This window comes from Heterodontus francisci, chromosome 38 (genome assembly GCF_036365525.1).
Source record: "Heterodontus francisci isolate sHetFra1 chromosome 38, sHetFra1.hap1, whole genome shotgun sequence".
Lineage (NCBI taxonomy): Eukaryota > Metazoa > Chordata > Chondrichthyes > Heterodontiformes > Heterodontidae > Heterodontus > Heterodontus francisci.
This window is the reverse complement of record NC_090408.1, coordinates 43,831,463-43,851,301: the sequence shown is the minus strand read 5'-3', so window position 1 is coordinate 43,851,301 and position 19,839 is coordinate 43,831,463. Positions and strand designations below refer to the sequence as shown.

The window sequence follows — 19,839 nt, the reverse complement described above, 5'->3', positions numbered from 1 at the left end:
ATCTCATATGTTTCGGGCAGATGGGGAAAAATTCAGACCCAGCACAGACTTCCCTCTTACAGTTCTGCAGCAGTACTAGCAGAAGGAGCAGGTCATCTGCCCATTCCAGAGAACAGGGAGAAACATGGTGCAGGACTTAACCCTTAATTGGATGAAATGTTGTAGTATTACCTGATAATTCATGTAAACATTAACTGTCTACGATTTAAGATCTGACCTCACCTACTGATTTATATATCATTGTTAGTCCCCTCGCCACCCCAGATATGATCACAATTAAAGTCTTTACTGTAATGTATATTTTGACTGCATATTTATTCTGGATTAACTTGTTCAGAAGCCTTCAAGAAACTTGGTGGCAACTTGGATTTTAAAACATTGTCACCCTCTCATTAATTTATGCTTTTTTTTGGCTCTGCATTGATGAGCATCACCCAAATAAATGAATCATTCAAAGGAAAAGCAATGTGGGAGAAGGATCCATTTAGTTCAATGGAGGTCACTAAATAGCATAATAGTCCATCTTCACAATATGCAATGATGTGGCATGTATTGTCCACATAATAATTAGGAAAAATGTACTATATAATGAATGACCAGAGTTGAGTATAAGCCAGTGTGCACACATCCAAAACCAACAAAGTGTTCTAAACATGCCAAAACATTTCCAAAGCAGCTGCTATTTTGTACAATATACAGAGCTGGATTTCACATATTAAAAAAAGCTATCTTCCCACTTAGATGAATGGCCTAAACAGATGATGCAGTCACTGGCGATGGACAATGGGCAAGTAATGTCACATGGCATGTAATAGACAAACTTCTTGTGAGCTATGTACTAAAATGGAAACAAACTAATATGCACAAAGTGTGTTGACAGAACCACAGAATTTACAACAAAGGAGAGCTATTGACTATCATGTTAATGCTAATTCTTCACTAGAGCCATCTACTTTAATCCATTTCTCTTCCCTTTCCCTGTATCCTTTGATAATCTTCCTCTTCATATACATATTCAATTACCTTGCCAGCCACTTATGTTATAGTCTGTATCTGAACAGCCACTTAAAGTAAATCATTTCATATTTTCAGTGGCAAAAATCTAACTTTCCCCTTCATTTCTTCCAGTGATAATATTGAGTCTCTGCCACTCTCTTGTTACTTACCATTCACACAGAACTTTATACTATTTATCCTTTCAAAATCTTTCAGAATTTTGTAATCCACCAATAGATTCTTTTCTTAACCTACACTGTCCCAGCAAAGAAGCCCCAATTTTCAGCTGTTTTCTGATAACCCATCATTGTAATAAATTTCACTATGCCCTATGACTCTCATATCCTTCCTTTAAATAGGGTGTTCAAAATGGCTCACAATAATACTGCTGTGGCTGAACCAATGCCTTGTACAAATTCAACAGCTCCTCCTTGCATCTGCAAAAAAACCCAGGATATCATTTGTCTTCTTCTCTTTAAACTTTTGTGATCAAATTGAAGGATGCTAGTGCTGGAAAATTAAACTCTTCCCATTTTAGGCATCCAGTCTCACTATCAAGCACTCTCCAAACAAGTAAAGCACAACCAGATGTAAAATAAAGTTTCCTCAACTCTGCCCCAACATGTCTGAGTACCAACTTCAGAAAAACATCCCCGACTCCACAATTCCTCACATCCAGCCATTCTGTGGCTTTTCCAAGGGAAATTGAATCAGTGCTGAATTACTCACAATTTTGCACTATGAATTCCACAGCCACAAGAGACTTGATTAAAACTGTCCAAATTCATTTAATTGAAACTTTACAGCCAGCAGGCAAGAGACGTTGATAAAATCAACCTAGATTGGATTTGAATCCAGATCTCAAAACAGGTCAAGCCACTATTTCACTCCTTTCTCCCCATCTGTATTTTTATGGCACATTATAGAGCTGGTCTCATTTTGGATGGGATAAATATCCAATGATAGTAGGATGCCTATGTTCAAGATAATCATCATTCATCACTTAGGCTGTATTCAGCCACCGTCGGATGTAATCCTCCTCATGCCTTTTCCATTTATCCTATCCCTTGCTGTTCTCGCCCATGTGGTTCCTGGGTATATTGTCATCAAAGCTCATAGTATAGGGGGGTAACATATTGGCATGGATAGAAGATTGGCTAGCTAACAAGAAATAGAGAGTAGGCATAAATGGGTCATTTTCTGGTTGGCAAGATATAACAAATAGTGTGCCACAGGGATCAGTGCTGGGGCCTCAATTTTTTTACAATTTATATAAGTGACCTGGATAAAGGGACCGAAGGTATGGTTGTTAAATTTGCTGATGACACAAAGATAGGTAAGAAAATAAGTTGTGAAGAGGACATAAGGGGGCTACAAAGGGATATAGATAGGTTAAATGAGTGGGCAAAGATCTGACAAATGGAGTATAATGTGGGAAAATGTGAAATTGTCCACTTTAGCAGGAAGAATAAAAAGCGTATTATCTAAATGGTGGGAGATTGCAGAACTCTGAGATTCAGAGGGGTCTGGGTGTCCGAGTGTATGAATCACAAAAGATTAGTATGCAGGTTCAGCAAATAGTTAGGAAAGCTAATAGGATGTTATCATTTATTGTGAGGCAAATTGAATACAAAAGTAGGGAGGTTATGCTTCAGTTATACAGAGCATGCATTGGTGAGACCACATCTGGAGTACTGCGTACAGTATTGGTCTCCTTATTTAAGGAAGCACGTAAATGCATTGGAAGCAGTTCACAGAAGGTTTACTAGACTAATACCTGGAATGGGCGGGTTTGTCTTATGAGAAAAGATTGGACAGGCTAGGCTTGTATCCATTGGAGTTTAGAAGAGTAAGAGGCGACTCGATTGAAACATATAAGATCCTGAGGTGTCTTGACAGGGTGGATGTGGAAAGGATGTTTCCCCTTGTTGAAGAATCTAGAACTAGGGGTCACTGTTTAAAAATAAGGGGTCGCCCATTTAAGACAGAGATGAGGAGAAATGAGAGTCTTTGGAACTCTCTTCCTCAAAAGGCAGTGGAAGCAGAGTCTTTAAATATTTTTAAGGCAGAGGTAGATAGATTCTTGATAAGCAAAGGGGTAAAAGATTATCGGGGTTAGGCGGGAATGTGGAGTCGAGGTTACAATCAGATCAGCCATGATCTTATTGAATGGTGGGGCACGCTCGAGGGGCCAAGTGACCTACTCCTGCTGCTAGTATGTATGCTTGTATCTCTCCACCACCTTCTCTGTCTCTCCCTCCTTTTTCCTGTTCTTGGCTGTCACTCCATTAGCCTTTTTGTCCACCCATTATCATTTCTTCGAGCAGCATGCCCAGCCCCTCTGCATTTGGCCTCTTTTATCTTCTGAGTGATGTCCTTAACTCCAGTTTTCGGGCACATTCCATCACACCTGATTTTATCACAAATTGGAGATACGCAACATTTGCCTTTTCACTACTCTCTGAGCTGTACACAGTTTTTGTTCTATATATTTTGTAGTTGCCCATGATTCCGCCCCATATGTGATGATGGTCAGTAGCATACACCCTCCTCCTTAATGCCAGTGGTACTTTCTTATCACACAGAATATCTCTGATATCCAAGGTAGTACAATATAGGATATCTAATGTCATAAAAGAGAACCTGTACATTCTTGCATTATTTCCCAAAATACACGATAAAATAATTTGCATGGAATGTTATTAAAATATAGTGCAGAAGTCATTCTCCTATTTCAGGGTCACCAACTGAATAAAAACATGCACGTCATGCCAGTTGGTTCCTTATCCTTGGACAGCAAAACAACAATGGTACAGCTTGTTCACTACATTGTACAACTTGGCTAGCATGTTAAAAAGTGATCAAGCGGTGACTCAAGTGTTCACAAATCAAGCAAATGATGTCTTCGAGCAGCCAAAATAGACAATGCCGTTACAAACTTTATCTCCCCACTCACAAACGCTATGTTAATCATAGGCAATTCCTACTTTTTTATTTATTTATTTTATTTATTTTTTATTTAGAGATACAGCACTGAAACAGGCCCTTCGGCCCACCGAGTGTGTGCCGACCAACAACCACCCATTTATACTAACCCTACAGTAATCCCATATTCCCTATCACCTCCCTACACTAGGGGCAATTTACAACGGCTAATTTACCTATCACCTGCAAGTCTTTTGGATGTGGGAGGAAACCGGAGCACCCGGCGAAAACCCACGCAGACACAGGGAGAACTTGCAAACTCCGCACAGGCAGTACCCAGAATCGAACCCGGGTCCCTAGAGCTGTGAGGCTGCGGTGCTAACCACTGCGCCACTGTGCAGTTAGCCCCACAAGTGAGTTTCAATGGTAGGAGTGGAGAGGGAGGAAGGAGGGAGGGTGTAGGAAGAAATGGGCATCAGCTTTTCAAAATCTGTGCGATTTAAGTGGCATGTCCCTGCAATTCCATCTGGGTCTCTGACCAAAGCAAGTCTGGGCCAAATTCAACTTTAGCATTTGCCAAAAGACACTGAAATTGGCCCAAATTTACAAGTGACTCCAATATCCTTTAAGTGAGGTATAAAACATCTGTTCAGGATCTAATGGTTTCCAGAAGATTTCCATGCACCAAAAGTAAAAGGGCATCAAAGGTAAGTCAAACAAAAATCTAGATGATGAACAGATAGCTAACATCCAGAACAAGTTGTGTCAGCAGTCAAAGAGGACATGGTCTCATAATGGGTTTCCAACAAATCTGGTGCTGCACCGCATCTGTAATATTTATTATAAACACTTCCATTTTAATGACAATCTCATTTTATATTTTTTTTATTTCTATAAGGAGTGCTGTAGACAAATAGTGTGCACCTCCTCAACCACATGACCTCCCAATCTCAGGAAGGCCGTGTGGAGGTAGAGTGGATCAAAAGCAAGGAACTTTCCTTGCTGGATAGGCATTGGGGAAGTGGGTGGGGTGGGGGTAGGTAGTTAATATAAAAACTAACACACTATTCTCACACATCTCCCAATAGGAAGAAAGAATATGAGAACCTGCAAAAAACATAATGGAAAAGCAGATTGATATCAACTGTGAGAGATATTCCAAGTTTAAAATCAGACATGTCCTTTACCTGGGGTACACTGGCATAGTTGCTATGTTACTGGACTAGTAATTCTGAGCCCTAGACTAATAATCTGGAAATAAACAGCTGGTCTCAGTAAAAGTGAACATAAAGCTACTGGATTAATGTAAAAACCCAACTGGTTGTCCTTACCAAGTCTGGCTATTAGGTGACTCTTGTCCCATACCAACATGGCTGACCCTTAACTGCCCTCTTAGCTGTAAGCCACTTTGTTGCATCAAACACAAGAAGGCCCACAGCCACATTCTTAAAGCAACTCGGGAATGAATTAAAAGAAAAGATACATTAGATAGAAAATTTAAGAGGAAAGGTTAGATATATTAAATTAATTCTCATAATTAATTTCATAAATAAAACATTGAAATCTAGCCCATGTGGAATTTCAGTAAGGCCTTTGATACAGCTCCTCTGAAAAACCCTGGCACTGAAAATAAATACGAGAATGAGTTGAGATATTTTACAATGGATATATACTTTGTTGACCGATAGAACCCAGACGGTGGGTGTTACAGGGACTGTCGCCTGCCTGGGAGAATAATACCCGTGGGATCCCACAGGAGTCTGTTTGAGGAACTCCTGTTTAATATTTTCATGATTTGGAGCTAGGAGTTGCAAACACAACAGCTAAATTTGCAGATGATATAAAACCAATGAAGGTGGTAGATTCTAAAGTTGAACAGGATAAGCTATAAGAGGATTTGAATATACTGGAGAAATGGGCAGACAGGGAACAGGGCTTAACATGGGGACAAAAATCTAGAAGGGGCTATGACTTTAATGGAAAGAATACAATGTGCATGGAAAATGAAAGAGATCTAGGGTGGAAGTGAGTTAAGCAAATCAGCTGTTGAGATGGATTAAAAATTTAACATTGATTCAAAATGGTGGAGGTAATCCTGCCACTTTATAAATCATTGGTGCAACCACATTTAGACAATGTATAGAGTTCTGGTCGGTGCAGTACAGAAAAGATATTGCAGCTTTTCAACGGATACAGAAGAAAGCAACCAGAATGATTGAGGGAATGGAGGGATTGGATAATGAGGAGTGATTAAGTAAATTTAACAAACTCTCACTGGAAAAAAAGTTTGGGAAGTGATGTGATTGCTGTTTTGAGTATTTTAAAAAGACTAGATAATGTAAACCATGACAAGCTGTTTCACCTTGTCCAGAACAGTAGAACCAGAGGACACAACCTACGCTGAAAGGGGGATAAATTCAAAATGAATCTGCGGAAACATTATTTCAGTGAGCGAGCAGCCAATCTATGGAACAGGCACCAAAGGGAGGTGTTGAAAGCAGATAGCATTGATTCATTCAAAGGCAAATTAGATAGATTTCTTTCAGAAAATAATGTTTTGGGATTGAGTATGTGAGTAATTTGAGACATGACATGTTGTGAGTGTAGCGCACTTAGGAGGAACAGGTGACAAATCTCTCCGCCATTGGGGGTTTTCCTTACCTCATTTCTGGGTCTGTTTGACATTGACAGAAATTGACTGCTATGATTAGTCAACAACTCCATTATCATTGTATCATGTAACTACCAGGATGATAGAAGGTGAACGAGAAGGACCTTGGTCTTTTATTGTCAACAATTCCTACGTTAGTAAAGCATGTGCTATTTAGAAACTTGGGTAATTATAGATCTAAAGAGCATCTGAACCAAATGGCATACTCCCTACAATCCTCATGGATACAAGAGGAAATTAGTGAAATTCTGTTCAGATAGTTTAGGAAAACCTAACCAGTTTTAAGAGCTTCAGAAACATGGGGCTATACGCCGGCTATATGTATAGGGCACAGAAGGAGGCCCTTCAGCCCATTGTATGCAAACTGTCTGAAAAAGAACTATCCAGCCTAATCCTCCTTTCCAGCTGTTGGTCCATAGCCTTGTAGGTTACAGCACTTCAAGTGCATATCCAAGTACTTTTAAATACGACAAAGGTTTCTGCCTGTACCATCCTTTCAGGCAGTGGGTTCCAGACCCCCACCATCCTCTGGATGAAAATGATTCTCAACTCCCCTCAAATCCTTCTGCCAAATACTTTAAATTTATGCTCCCTAGTTATTGAACCGCCTGCTAAATGAAATAGGTTCTTCCTATCCACTCCATCTAAGCCTTTCATAATTTTATATACTTCAATTGAATCTCCTCTCAGTCTCCCCTATTCCAAAGCAAAAAACCCAGCCTATCCAATCTTTCCTCAAAGCTACTATTTTCCAATCCTGGCAACATCCTTGTAAATCTCCTCTGTACCCTCTGCAGCACAAAGTCATCCTTCCGGTAATGTGGTGACCAGGTCTGTACACAGTACTCCAGCTGTGGCTTAACTAGCTTTGTATACAGATATAGCCTAACTTCCTTGCTACTATATTCTATGCCTTGGTTAATAAAGGAAAGTATCCGATTCTGTCTTCTTAACCACCTTATCTATCATCCTGTGACCATCAGGGATCTGTGGACATGCACTCCAAAGCCCCTCTGTTCTTCTACACTTCTCAGTATTCTACCTGTTATGCCCTGTAAAGACATATCATATTCCTAACTTTTAAGATATGAACTTTATTCAATGTGGACCCTTTGAAATTGACTTTTTCTTTAAAATAGTGGACAAAGTGTCACAAAGATCAGATGACCTGGCCCATGTATTCAAAAACAGCCTCACTATCTTGAAAGGACAAAAGGATACATTCCAGACTAAGAGGTGTCAACTACACCCATCCTGAAACCATCAAGAGACATTCCTGAATTAATTCGGTTTCTTCTGAGACAAAATAAGTGATTGTCTTAACCCCCACCCCAACCCCAGGATGAATGTCTTACAACAATAAACCAGGATGAATGGGTGTGAAGTATCAACATCATAACATACTAGTACCCATTCAAACGTTAATCGATAGCCATGGTTATCGTATCCTGGTCCATTGTACGGTCACACCAGGAGAGAAGGCCTGTGTCAACTAACAGAAGTTCTAATGTGATGGATCTTGACCTTAAAAAGGTAGCCCTCTGGAGAGAGGCAAGAGATCCAGCCAACATCACAGAAAGCAGTCCAGCCAGGGACTGGGAAAGAAATCCAGCCAAGCAAGGAAGGAGCCCTGCTGCTAATTTTACACTTCAACTTGTTGCAGCAGTGAACTGAATGTGACCACCTCCTCCAGTCTGAAGTCTTAACCACCAGAAATTTACAACACGCCAACAGGTTCAAGACTACAAAACCCAAGCCTGCACCTTTAAAAGAACAAAGAACAGTACAGCACAGGAACAGGCCATTTGGCCCTCCAAGCCTGCGCCAATCTTGATGCCTGCCTAAACTAACACCTTCTGCACTTCTGGGGCCCATAAGCCTCTATTCCCTTCCTATTCATGTATTTGTCAAGATGTCTCTTAAACGTCGCTATCGTATCTGCTTCCACCACCTCCCCTGGCAGCAAGTTCCAGGCACTCACCACCCTCTGTGTAAAAATCTTGCCTCGCACATCCCCTCTAAACTTTGCCCCTCGCACCTTAAACCTATGTGCCCTAGTAACTGACTCTTCCACCCTGGGAAAAAGCTTCTGACTATCCACTCTGTCCATGCCGCTCATAACTTTGTAAACCTCTATCATGTCGCCCCTCCACCTCCGTCGTTCCAGTGAAAACAATCCGAGTTTTTCCAACCTCTCCTCATAGCTAATGCCCTCCAGACCAGGCAACATCCTGGTAAACCTCCTCTGTACCCTCTCCAAAGCCTCCACGTCCTTCTGGTAGTGTGGCGACCAGAATTGCACGCAATATTCTAAGTGTGGCCTAACTAAGGTTCTGTACAGCTGCAACATGACTTGCCAATTTTTATACTCTATGCCCCGACCGATGAAGGCAAGCATGCCGTATGCCTTCTTGAATACCTTATCCACCTGCGTTGCTACTTTCAGTGACCTGTGGACCTGTACGCCCAGATCTCTCTGCCTGTCAATACTCCCAAGGGTTCTGCCATTTACTGTATACCTCCCACCTGCATTAGACCTTCCAAAATGCATTACCTCACATTTGTCCGGATTAAACTCCATCTGCCATTTCTCCGCCCAAGTCTCCAACCGATCTATATCCTGCTGTATCCTCTGACAATCCTCATCATTATCCGCAACTCCACCAACCTTTGTGTCGTCCGCAAACTTACTAATCAGACCAGCTACATTTTCCTCCAAATCATTTATATATACTACAAACAGCAAAGGTCCCAGCACTGATCCCTGCGGAACACCACTAGTCACATCCCTCCATTCAGAAAAGCACCCATCCACTGATACCCTCTGTCTTCTATGTCCGAGCCAGTTCTGTATCCATCTAGCCAGCTCACCTCTGATCCCGTGTGACTTCACCTTTTGTAACAGTCTGCCATGCGGGACCTTGTCAAAGGCTTTTCTAAAGTCCATATAGATAACATCCACTGCCCTCCCTTCATCAATCATCTTCGTCACTTCCTCAAAAAACTCAATCAAATTAGTAAGACACGACCTCCCCTTCACAAAACCATGCTGTCTCTCGCTAATAAGTTCATTTGTTTCCAAATGGGAGTAAATCCTGTCCCAAATAATCCTCTCTAATAGTTTCCCTACCACTGACGTAAGGCTCACCGGCCTATAATTTCCTGGATTATCCTTGCCACCCTTCTTAAACAAAGGCACAACATTGGCTATTCTCCAGTCCTCTGGGACCTCACCTGTCGCCAATGAGGATGCAAAGATTTCTGTCAAGGCCCCAGCAATTTCTTCCCTTGCCTCCCTCAGTATTCCAGGGTAGATCTCATCAGGCCCTGGGGACTTATCTACCTTAATGCTTTGCAAAGAGACAGTCCTCCTTAGAAGGTTCAACAGGTTTACTGTGAACCACAAACACCTACCTCACTTTAAGCCACCTACCATTTTCCTCTCTATCTATTCTTGTGTATGCATGTGTGAGTGAATGTGTGAGTGAGGTAGCAACCATTTCCGGAATTGCATAAAAATAGTTATTTTTTTAAATCTACGAGAAAACTTGTCATTTGTCTGATTATTTAGCCCTAAAAAACACTTGGACTAACTCATCATTTTTTTTGATTCACTAGGGGGATGTGGGCATCATTGGCTAGGACAGCATTTATTGCCCATCCCCAATTGCCCTTGAGGTGGTGGTGGTGGTGAGCTGCTTTCTTGAACCCCTGCAGTCCATGTGGGGTAAGTACACCAACAGTTGTTAGGAAGGGAGTTCCCTGATTTTGACCCAGCGACAATGAAGGAACGGCGATATAATTCCAAGTCAGGATGGTGTGTGACTTGGAGGGGAACTTGCAGGTGGTGGTGTTCCCATGCATCTTCTGCCCTGGGTATTGTCCAGGTCTTGCTGCATTTCTACATGGACTGCTTCAGTATCTGAGGAGAATGGTGCTGAACATTGTGCAATCATCAGCAAACATCCCTACTTCTTACCTTATGACTGAAGGAAGGTTATTGATGAAGCAGCCGAAGATGGTTGGGCCTAGGACAAAACACGATTGTGGTTAGTTGTGAGAAGAACAGTGGGAACCACCCACACCCCTTACCACCTGTCCATAACATACCATTTATTGTGTATTCGTTTGCCTTCCCCAAATGCATTATCTCACACTTCTCTAGATTGCCTACCTGACCAGTCCATTGCTATCTTCCTGCACTCTACAGCTTTCTTCCTCACTAATCAGCCACATGGAATAGTAAATATTATCCTATAAGTCATAGATTTTTATTGGCATCCTTCCATCTGTGAGAGATGATGGGAATGCAGCCTCAGAACTTTGGTGAAGTCGGATGAGACATCTGCTGCAGAGCATGGCTACCTGACCCAAACCCGATGGGACCAGACGACATGTGTCGGGTCTGGGCCGGGTCGCTCTTCCGGGTCCGGCATTCAGGCTCGGGTCAGGCCTTGTCGGACACACTCTATCACCACCTCCGGTACGTGACTCCAATGTTAATGTACCTTTTGGTCTTGAAAGGTTGTTTAGTTACAGTTTTTTTAAGCTTGTACAGATAAGGAACAAAGTGAAAAACGGAAGCTAGGTTAACTGATGGTCGGATCGGGTCGGGCGCTGAAAAAAAATGAAAGGATTCGGGCCGGGTCGGGCTCAGTTCAGATGTGGTTCTCTCGGGCTCAGTTCAGATGTGGTTCTCTCGGGCTCAGATCGGGTTTCATTTGCAGACCGGAGCCAGCCTTTAATCTGCTTTACTTCTTTTGACGGCTGAACCAGCCGATTCTGGAAAGGCAATGCCTGCCACAAGTACCACACATGAAGTTGTTCCTTGCCAGTGGTGCAGGATGAACTCTGCTGATGCCTTGTTTGCAGGGCTGGCATCTGCTTTGGAGCTTCATAAACCACATGTTGTCGTCATGGCAAATTCCTGCCCACAACTGGTGTCTCCATTTGCATCGCACATCAGCTAGAGTTTACTTGTCGTGATTGATGTTGAGGGCTTTCATGTCTCTTTTGACAGCATCCTTGAATCAGAGCTTTGGCACCCTGTTGGTCTCTTGGCATGGGCTACCTCCCAGTATAGCATATTCTTGGGAGTGTACAAATTAGGACATACGAACATACAAATTAGGAGTAGGCCACTCGGCGCCTTGGCCATCTTCCATCCTGTACACATGACCAAACCTTCTCTGCTTGATTAGCGCTAGCATGCTTGGCATGTTTGCCCTATAAAGGACTGCTTCTTTGGGAACATGTCTTTCCATATGATGCCAAGGACGAATCGTAGACACTGGAGATAGAAGTTATTGAGCTTTTTTTCCTGGAAGTTGCAACTTGTCCAGTCTTTGCTGCCATACAGCAATGTGCTGAGGATATAGGCCTTTTAGATGAGCATCTTGGTCCTGCGGGTTTTTCCGTGCCCGTTTTGTTAGTCGGCCAAAGTTGGTGGCTGCCTTTCCAATGGTGTGCTGAACTCTTCTTCAAGAGACAGATTATCTGTCACCATAGATCCAAGTTGGCAGAATTTGCTGACAGCTTCCTGTGATGTTGACTCTGATCACAGGCAGAGACACAACACCCTGTCCCATAACTACAGTTTTCGTGACACTGATGGTGAGGGAGGACATGACACAGGCATGGTACAATCCACAAGTCTTTGGAGCTGGTCTTCTATCTAGACAACGAGTGCAGTATCATCAGTATACAGAAGTTCTCTGATCAGGACATGCCGCACTTTTATCTTTGCTTTCAGTCTTGATAGGTTGAGGAGTTTCCCGTCTCAGTGTGTGTTGAGGTACACTCCTCCTATGCTTTCCCTGCCGGCATAGGTCAAGAGGACAGAGAAAAAGATACAAAACAGAACAGGGCCCATTCTTGATCTCAAAACTGTCTGAGGTGGAGCCATCGAACTGAATGGTGCCATGCACGTTATCATGGAAGGACTGTATGAGACTGCGAAGCTTGGGAGGACAACCGATTTTCTCTAGCATCCAGTCGAGGCCTGTCCTGCTCATGGTGTCAAATGCTTTTGTGAGATCTGCCTTTGTTCTTGTATAGTGTGATGTTTGCGTCATGCATATCCTGTGGGACAGAGCCCCACCTGCTATTAGTAGTAGCACAGACCAGTCAAGTCCCTGTTTGAGTGCACAATCTGTGCTCAGTTAGCTTTGAGTCCACTGATAATGAAAGGCGCAAGAAACAGAAACAAGAATAAGCCACACGGCCCCTCGAGCCTGCTCCACCATTTAAGAAGATCATAAGTGATCTTGACTCTCAATAGTTGCCTGCCCGATCCTCAAATCCCTTGATTCATTAGAGTCCAAAAGTCTATCCATCTCAGCCTTGAATACATTTAATGACTGAGCACCTACAACCCTCTAAGGTAGAAAATTCCAAAGACTCACAAACCTCCAAGTGAAGAAATTCCTCCTCCTCTCAGTCCTAAATGACCGACCTCTTACCCTGAGACTATGACCCCAGTGCTAGACTCTCCAACCAGGGGAAACAGCCTCTCAGCATCGAACCTGTCAAGCCCTCTCAGAATCTTACATGTTTTAATAAAATACCTCTCATTCTTCTAAACTCCAGAAAGTGTAGGCCCATTCTACTCAATCTCTTCTCATAGGACAACCCTCCCATCCCAGGAATCAATCTAATTAATCTTTGTTGTGCCGCACCCACCCCCGCCCCCGCCCCCCCCCCCCGCCCCAAGTCAAGTATATCTTTCCATAGGTATGGAGACCAAAACTACACACAGTACTCAGAGTGTGGTCTTATCAAAGCCCTGCACAGGTGCAGCAAGACTTCCTTACTCTTGTACTCCAACCCCTTAGCAATAAAGTCCAACATAACATGTGTCTTCCTAATTACTTGCTGTACCTGCATGTTAATTTTGTATGTCATGTACAAGGACACCCAAATCCTTCTGAACACTAATATGAAATAGTTTCTCACCATTTAGGAAATATTCCATTCATCTATTTTCCCTACCAAAACAAATAACCTCACATTTCCCCACATTATAAGCCATCAGCCACCTTCTTGCCCACTCAATTAACCTATCTATGTCCCTTTGCAGACTCTGTATTGTCTTCACAACTTACTTTCCCATCTAGCTTAGTATTGTCAGCAAACTTGGATAAATTACACTCAGGCCCTTTATCTAAGTCATTGATATAGATTGTAAGTAGCTAAAGCCCCAGCATTGATCCTCGCAGCAAAGTATTAAAGTTGAAGAGAGAAGTTTCGGGGAGGCAATGTTATGTTTGTGTACTTGTGCCACTCACGTTTGCTCTTTGTCCCAGACTCCAGCTAGTCAAAAAGCATGAACATGAAGGTAAACAGCGCAGGTCACTGGCCTCAACATACAAAGCATGCCTTCCTGAAATTAAGCTCTGCTGCTTACAAAATGTCTCATCACTTCAGCACGAAAAACTGCTTTTACACCAACAGCTACTAGACTCCGAATGGGAACTCCAGAATCAAATCCAAGCTGGCAGAAGTTGAGTTGCATTGTTTAATTCTCAGGAGCAGCAGAGACCCCTGTGCATGTGTACTTTCCAGAGATCTGCTTTTTTTAGAGCAGGAAATCCACATTTCTAAACCAAAGACAACTTGAAGGGGAAAAATATTACTGGTCTATGGGAAAGAGCAGGTGAGTGGATTAATTGGATAGCTCCACCAAAGACACAATGGGCCGAATGGCCACCTTCTGTTCTGTACCATTCTATAATTCTAACTGTGTACTTTCACAAAGTAGCCAAGGGATCTCTTCTAATTACTTCTCAAACTACATTTGACTTTACAGTGGAGATGTACTTGATGCAAATCCAAACAGCAGCAGACTGTATCCACTTGAGTTCAAACTATTGCTGTCACTTTTTTATTGCCAATCACAATACATTGGCAACTTTTTTACAATGGGGTTTTCAAACTTGCATCTAGCTATACAAACGAGATAACAATGTTGTTTCTGGAGATTGTGCAGCCCCGAAAGAGGTGGTTTCTGGACCACTGGGGACATCACAGCAACCAGATACATAATTATAATTCGTAACTTAAAAACAGTTGCACAATCACCGTGCTTTGAATCTTGTTCAAGCTGTTGTGGAAACTAACCCATGATAGGAACAAGGAGATTTCCACAGCTCTTGGAAGCTCAGCTCGAATTGCAGAAGTGTTTCTTAAAGTGAGTCAGCAATAGAAACACACACAAAACCGGGCAAATGGCCATGACTCACCTTCTAAAACTAACCAGAGACCAGCACTGGCTTAAGACTGGGTGTTGAACATCTTCTCACCTTCTGGCCCTCAGCTAGGAATGCTACTTTCTCAGGGGAACTAAAAAAAAAATGACAAACTACACTGACAAGCAGTGCTGTGAAGGTAAAGTGTCTTATAAGAGACTTTGCCTTGCTTACGAATAGAGGAAAACACAAGAGGTCAATAATATACTCAACATTAAGTTACTAATGAATTGTCTTAGTTTATTACAGTTCAGAATTTTGGAATTATAAAAAGTTTATGCTGCAACTTCAGACTACAGAACATGTTATGGTGACAATATGGCAGTGAAATTTGTGCATAAGGCTGTCTGAGGAATTGAACCTTCCCAAAAGAACTCAAGTGACAACGTGTGCCTTTTCATCTCTTTTTTTCCATAAAGATGGTGACTTGTATTGGGATACAACTCAATATTTACCAGGAGCATTCCAATATCTAGCTCAAGAGACAAGTCTTCTTATACATGCTTTGCAAATATGGAAGTGTCATTATAACTAAATTGAAGACCTGATCTCACATCAACACAGAAGCACTTTCCAGCAGGAAAGGTGCAAGAATCCGAAGAAGGGTCACTGACCCGAAACGTTAACTCTGCTTCTCTTTCCACAGATGCTGCCAGACCTGCTGACTATTTCCAGCATTTATTGTTTTTATTGCAAGAATCCTGGCTGTTTCCCACTTTCCTCATCTGGGAATCCAACTGAATCAGTAAGTTCACCCATTAAATGTAGCAGGCGTATAGACCAGAGAAGTTCCAAGTTTACTCCTCAGCATGTGGTGAGTTAGCAGATCTCATATGTGAAGGGCAGCCACTGAGCAAGCATTGAGGGAGATCAGAATCTCTGGATCTGTACCTTAGCAGGGAAATAAGACATTTTTTGGGGGAGGTGGTGCAGGCATCAGAGGGAAAATTGGCATAAACAAGAGTCCCTTTAGGCAGATATTGTGCAGTGGAAACCAGCAATAACTTGAAAAGTCTCCATTTAAAGCAAATGACAGAGCCTTCTTTCTGTATTAATTCATTCCACTTCCCTGAACTGCCAGATTCAGTGGCTTATTCCAGCCAATTAATATAAATGTCATCAACACTTTTCTTTTTAGTGAAAGCGGGTTTGCAACTGAAGTTTTTGAACCATGTTGTTGTCGTTTGATTTTTTGCACATTAATTGGTAAACCTGGATTGCATGACATATTAGCACATTAGTATCCAGGGATGAGTCCAATCACAAGCTGTCATTCAGTGAATCTAATAGTTAAACTACTATATACTTTGAAGTCAAAAGTGACAGCAAAATATGAAAGATTCTTAAACTTGTGCTGCAGCATATTGTGATGGCAACATCTGCAACAGCAATATGACTACAGCTGAGAATTTTCCTGAACTGAACTCCCACCACCTCCTGACTCCCCATCTACAAGTCAGGAGTGTGATGGAATACTCTCCACTTGCCTGGATGGGTGCAGCTCCAACAACACTCAAGGACAAAGCAGCCTGCTTGATTGGCACCCCATCTACCACCTTCAACATTCACTCGCTCCATCACCAACGCAGTGGCAGCAGTGTGTACCATCTACAAGATGCATTGCATCAATGCACCAAGGCTCCTTCAACAGCACCTTCCCAACCCACGACCTCTACCACCTAGAAGGAGGTGCATGGGAATGCCACCACCTGTAAATTCCCCTCCAAGCCACACACCATCCTAACTTGGAGCCATTCCTTCACTGTCACTGGGTCAAAATCCTGGAACTCCCTTCTTAACAGCACTATTGGTCTTCATACACCCCAAGGACTGCAGTGGTTCAAGACGACAGCTCACCACCACCTTCACAAGGGCAATTAGGGATGGGCAATAAATGCTGGCATAGCCAGCAACGCCCACATCCCCCGAAAGAGTTAAAAAAAACAAACACCCCATTTCAACTGACAGATAACAGTGGTAGCAAGCCAAATAATTTGCCAAGTATAACTGCTCCATTACCAAGCTGTGGATCCAATAAACAAATCTCAGTCTTTTAATCTGAATGGATTTTAAACCTTATACTAAAATACTCTGAACAATTCCCTCAAACTAAATTTTCAATCCATGAATTTTGGCTGGTCAATGGTGACTTTAAAAACACAAACACAATTCCTAAATTTTTCCTTGGCAGTTAATAAAACGTTTGTTTTTCGTACATCAACATACAATTCACCGCTGTGTATTCGAGTCTCTGGGCGAAATTACACTCTTATATCACCCATTCACAGCTTACTTTAAAAAAAACAGTTTGTATAACACGATTTTACAAACAGGAGCCCAGGGTTTCCGCGGTGATATTTACATAGGCAGTATCGTAAACATGCTGATAGATCTATGGAGCCAATGATAATCCTCAATATGGATCTCAAAAATCCCCCATTGACAAATGCATTCAGAAATGACTAGATTTACTCCTGAGACCCGACAATAATTTTAATATGAATTTCATCTTCTGTCTATGTGGATATGTAAATGTTAAAGGCAGCCGAATAATCTACCATAAAGTGTGAGGACGCCACAATCAATACACATTCCTGCTGTCATTCCATTGCTAAATGAACGTCTCGTAAATCCTTTGCACAAGCTCACGCCTCACGGTCGGAATTTTGACCCGTGATTCCTCAAAAGAAATTTCAATCGCTTACTTTATGGATCAAACACGAATTCTTAATATAAAAACACAACTGAATCCTAATAGAACTCAATCTAAGGATATTTTCTATTCACACATACACGTGCCTCAAAGGATCTTTAAAACCCGGGTCATGTGGGAATTAGAAACAAGATGACATGTAAACAGGAGACCAAGGGTTCAAACTGTTTGTAAATTCATTCAACAAATATGTTATTGGTCTGTTTCCACTTTGTTAACACTGGCTAAAGACACGAAGTAATAAATGCTGTGATTCATTATTCACCCACCCCGTGGTTTGAGAATACCTTCTAGAAATGTTTAAATAAAATTGGGTCGATACCTCCAAAGTTTTAAATTAGATCAAAAATTGTTGAACAGTGAATGACCCCAAAATCAGGTACATCAACAACCAGGCTGGATAATAAGAGATCATCCATTATATACACATACACAGCTATAATATATAAGTTCGGATGAAAGGTCACTGACCTGAAACGTTAACTCTGCTTCTCTCTCCACAGATACTGCCTGACCTGCTGAGTATTCCCAGCATTTCTTGTTATTATTTCAGATTTCCAGCATCTGCAGTATTTTGCTTTTATTATATAAATATATAACACCAGCCCAGGGTTGGGGTGTTACTTATTTAGTTTATTTATTTAGAGATACAGCACTGAAACAGGCCCTTCGGGCCACTGAGTCTGTGCCAACCAACAACCACCCATTTATACTAATCCTACATTAACCCCATATTCCTACCACATCCCCACCATTCTCCTACCACCTACCTATACTAGGGGCAATTTACAATGGCCAATTTACCTATCAACCTGCAAGTCTTTGACTGTGGGAGGAAACCGGAGCACCCGGCGAAAACCCACACGGTCACAGGGAGAACTTGCAAACTCCGCACAGGCAGTACCCGGAATCGAACCCGGGTCCCTGGAGCTGTGAGTCTGCGGTGCTAGCCACTGCGCCGGTCGGGGTGTTACATATAACACTAGCCCTGGGTCAGGGTGTTACATGTAACACTAGCCCGGGGTCGGGGTGTTGCATGTAACACCAGCCCGGGGTCGGGGTGTTGCATGTAACACCAGCCCGGGGTCGGGGTGTTGCATGTAACACCAGCCCGGGGTCGGGGTGTTGCATGTAACACCAGCCCGGGGTCGGGGTGTTGCATGTAACACCAGCCCGGGGTCGGGGTGTTGCATGTAACACTAGCCCGGGGTCGGGGTGTTGCATGTAACACCAGCCCGGGGTCGGGGTGTTGCATGTAACACTAGCCCGGGGTCGGGGTGTTGCATGTAACACCAGCCCGGGGTCGGGGTGTTGCATGTAACACTAGCCCGGGGTCGGGGTGTTGCATGTAACACTAGCCCGGGGTCGGGGTGTTGCATGTAACACCAGCCCGGGGTCGGGGTGTTGCATGTAACACCAGCCCGGGGTCGGGGTGTTGCATGTAACACCAGCCCGGGGTCGGGGTGTTGCATGTAACACTAGCCCGGGGTCGGGGTGTTGCATGTAACACCAGCCCGGGGTCGGGGTGTTGCATGTAACACTAGCCCGGGGTCGGGGTGTTAAGGCCACTAACTTTGTTTGGACATTGTTCCCTATTCCAGGTCAGGCCGACACACTGCGCCTGCGCACTAGCTCCGGCCGGCTGCGCTCTGACAGTTTGGCCTCGCGGACCGGCAGATCAATAAACCGGGGAAATGTGTCCCTAAGCGGCCGTGCGGGTGACTCACCGCTCCCGGGGCTGCTTCCCGCTTTCTTTACCAGGTTAAAATGAATTACACGAAGCGGAGAACAAAGTGTTTTTCATTCATCCTCAGTGACGGCCGCTGACAGGAATCTCATGCATCTGCTGCTCGCTCCATCTGTCGCCATCTTGGTTGTGAAGGAAACCGGCGCGCGACTGCGAGAACGCGCGCCTGGAGCAGCCCGGTGCCCGCGGGGTCCTAGTGCTCACCCTGTTACTGCCTGAGTTCCCTCCTCTGTGCTTTCCGCGACATGATCAGAGCATTGGGACTTTTTTGCCCACCTCCTCAACTTGCTCCTGGGAATAACTATTGCTAATACGTGTTATGGCAAAAAATCTTTGATTGCTTATTAAATCCACGGAACCTACAGCACAGAAACAGGCCATTCAGCCTATCTGCTTTGTGCTGATATTTACGGTCTACACAAATCTCCCACCCTACTTCATCTAACCCTGTCAACATATCCTTCTATTCTTATTGTCACTCATTGTGCTTATCTAGCTTCCCCTTAAGTTTATCTGTGCTGTTCGTCTTTAACTACTCCCT

General features: G+C 43.1%; 1 protein-coding gene across 12 annotated transcripts in view; it reads right to left on the bottom strand.

Annotated features, from left to right (window-relative positions):
- dennd4a (DENN/MADD domain containing 4A) overlaps positions 1-19,425 on the bottom strand; it is a 202,499-nt gene extending 183,074 nt beyond the window's left edge. For 9 of the 12 annotated variants that reach the window (XM_068018270.1, XM_068018280.1, XM_068018277.1 and 6 more), the window contains exon 1: positions 19,279-19,425. The gene's annotated coding sequence lies outside the window, so the exon portion shown is untranslated. Of the gene's footprint in view, positions 1-10,571; positions 10,621-18,022; positions 18,246-19,278 lie in introns of those variants that run through there. The other 3 variants (XM_068018271.1, XM_068018275.1, XM_068018272.1) reach the window with 2 other exon arrangements.
- Positions 19,426-19,839: the final 414 nt, after the last annotated feature.